Source organism: Capra hircus, chromosome 5 (genome assembly GCF_001704415.2).
Source record: "Capra hircus breed San Clemente chromosome 5, ASM170441v1, whole genome shotgun sequence".
Classification (NCBI taxonomy): Eukaryota; Metazoa; Chordata; class Mammalia; order Artiodactyla; family Bovidae; genus Capra; species Capra hircus.
Genome location: NC_030812.1, coordinates 111329054 through 111332534, shown reverse-complemented (window position 1 = coordinate 111332534; position 3481 = coordinate 111329054).

Genomic DNA, 3481 nt, shown 5'->3' with positions numbered 1-3481 from the left:
GAAGCGTTTCCCCTAAAGCGGGCTGTTCTCAGGCCTTGGTTCCTGGGGTCCTGCCTCACAGGGCCATGGTGATGTGCCCCCCCAACCCCTGCCACATCTAGGTCTGTAAGGGGTGGTCCGCCTTGCCCAAGAGCTCCCAGGCCAGTCTGTATCATCACGGGGGGCAGCCTCGTAGCCCCCTCCCTCTGCTGTGGGCCTGCCTGCCCGCCTCGCACAGCTGGGTGGGTGGTACCCAGGAGGGGCAGCCACTCCTGGAGTTCGGGGAGGGTGGGAGGGCTCTGCTCTAGGCAGGTGAGTTGGGCCCTGGTTCACCTGCCTAGCCCCACGTCCCGCCTTACCTAACCTGGGCTCCACCAGCCCTTTCATTATTCCATTTACGGACCTGGCTGAGTGGAACACAGTCCAGATGTGGCCACAGTCCCTGCTGGCGGCCGAGGCAGGAGCCCCTGGGCCTGCATGGGAAGTGGCCCAGAGTGGAGGGCACCACCCCTGGGGTGGTCCTCTCGTTGCCGCAGTGGTGTGTCAACAGCCTACCCCTCTCCTTACCACCCCAGAGTGAGCCCCAGTGAAGAGCTCCCTCTGAGGTTGCTTAGGGGGTGCTGTGTCTTTACTGGCCACGGACCACTCAGGCAACATCCTCCTTGGCTGGGTGGCAGAGCGATGCCCAGGCCTTGCCCTCCCCCCGCCCCATCCCGGGTGTCAGGCAGGAGGCCAGTGGGGGTCTGGCCGTTTTGAGCTCCTGGGCGGCACACACAGCCTCTGGGGAGCTCCAGTCTGGTTCAGGATACCCAGTGTGGGGATGGTGGGCAGTGAGGTCAGAGAAGACGTCTCGAGTTACGGGTTCAAGAGCTGAGTCTTGACATCCAAGCAGGACCTCTCACAGGTGATCCGTGAGAGATGGAGAAAGTGCAGCCCGGAGCCCTCCAGGAGCTTGCCGGGGCTCTCTGGCCTGGGCGTTCCTCCCTCCAGGCCACCTGGAGCTGGCCCTTCCTCCCAGGCTGATGCGGGTCGAGCTACAGCTCAGACAGGAGCACAGATGTCATCTAACTCACCTCTTAGTGGCTGACAAGTGCCTGGCTTCTTGCCTACACACTGAAGGATGCCCACCCCTGCCCCATCCTTCAGAGCAACTCCAGATGCAGGAAAGGGCCAGGGCCTTCTCCTCTGCCTACTGAGCGCAGACTTCAGAATCTCCTCCCCAGACTCAAATGCCCACGTTTGAGAACGACAGCCAATCCTAGGATTACACAGGCTCCAGGTCCTTGAACACCCTGAATTGGGGTTTGCGAGATCACAGATGCCTCTGCTGGGGCAGCCTGTGACCCCCCACCAGCTGCAAACCATGGATTCCATCCTGGAAGCCCCAGGCAGTGTGGTCAAGGGCGCCCGGAGCAGCACTGTTCCGACAGCAGGAACCTAGAAATGGCTCACAGGCACGTCAGGAAAGTGAGCCAGGAGCAAAGGCCACGTCTCACAACAGTGAGAGCGTGGTGTGGGCTCGAAGCAAACCGTTACCCCCACAAATGAATCAACAGCGGCCTTGAATGAAGGAAATCTAAGCCCGGCACCCTGGGTTCCAAGTGAAGTGAAGTGTAGTTGCTCAGTCGTGTCCGACTCTTTTCGACCCCACAGACTGTAGCCTACCAGGCTTCTCTGTCCATGGGATTTTCCAGGCAATAGTACCGGAGTGGATTGCCATTTCCTTCTCCAGGGGATCTTCCCAACCCAGGGCTCAAACTCGGGTCTCCTGCATTGTAGACGGACGCTTTACCGTCTGAGCCACCAGGGCAAAGCCAGCATAAATGTGTGTGTGACAAACCCAGCTTTCAGGACAGGAGTTAGCCTGGGGAGGGTGGGGGTCAGGACGGGAGTTAGCCTGGGGAGGGTGGGGGTCAGGACGGGGTGGAGGCACAGGCTGCCTTCGTGCACCAATCTTCAAAGTGGTCCAACTCCATCTGCCTAACAGCCATAACCTTTTTTTAAGGGTAAAATTAAACACTGGAGAGCATTTTTGACACACAAAAAGCACAAACCATAAGGAAATTTGCCTTCATCAAAATTAAAAGTGAGGGGACTTCCCTGGCGGTACAGTGGGTAAGAATCTGCCTGCCAATGCAGGGGACGTGGGTTTGATCCTTGGTCAGGGAACTAAGCACGTGCCACAGAGCAACTAAGTCCACAGGCTGCAACTACTGAGGCTGCACCCTAGGGCCCATGCGCCGCAATTAAGACCGGACACGGCCAAATAAATTTCAAAAAATAAAGTGAAAAACAAGTGACCAGAAATGCCGTACAAGTTAACAGACAAGGTGAGAGTACAAAAAGACACTGCAACACAGATAACAAGGATTCGTGCTGAGAATATGCATCCAATTTGAAGGAAATGCGAAGTAAAACTGTAAGTAATACCATTATAGACCAGGCTGGCGAATATGATTGAGAGGTGACACCAGGAAAGAAATGAATCTGGCACGTTTTACACATTGCTGGAAGGATGTCAAGCAAAAGAAGGCCACTTCAGAGTAATCTGGCAGATAGTGAGAAAGCTGAAAACACACATAGCCTGTGAGCCCAAGTTCCACATCTAAGGGTCTACTTGAGAGAAGTTTGCACAGAGGCACAAGGAGACAAGCAGCTTGGTGAGGAATGCCAGAAAATTAAATAAGCAAATGAGACTCCCCTGGTGGTGCAGCGGCTGAGCCTCCAAGCTCTCAATGCAGGAGGCCTAGGTTCAATTCTCAGTTGGGGAACTTGATTCCCAGATGCCACAACTACAGATTCTGCATGCCACAGCAAAGATCTCATGTCACAGCTAAGGCCCCAGCACAGCCAAAGTAAATGAACCAGACAGCCATCAGTAGAATAGTTAAACTGCGGCACACAGACACGCAGTGAGATAAATGTAGCACTCAAAATGAATAAACCAGACACAGAAGCTACATGTATCTACTAAATAAACCTTCAAAAACATGACAGTGAAAGAAACATGTTTGCAAAATAATATGGCACTGTTTGATATATTTAAGAACTATACTACTACATGAAAGCCGTTGCCTTTGGGTAGAAAGGAGAGACAAGGAGATGCTACACCTTCTTACCTCCATCCGGGGTGGATCACGCTCCTGCCGCTGTCCCATGCTGCTTGTGGACTATTTACAGAAGGGAATGCTGGATAAAAATGAAAATGAACAAAATTTAAAAATATGCCTCACAGGCGAATCTCACAAACAATACTGATTAAAAAAAAAAGCCCAGACATAAAAGAATACACCCTGTGGGATACTGTGGCTAGAATTTGCTGTGAGATAAAGCACATGTGGAAGTCTGTGTGTGGTGTGACACTGTTTCTTACTTTTAAAAAAGTTAAAACAATGAAAGCTGCATTTCCACCAGAAATGGATCTAAAGTATAGGGTGTGGAAAATCACAGGATACATAATTGCTACGGTCTAGGTAAACTTTTTTTTAAGTGCACATGTCCC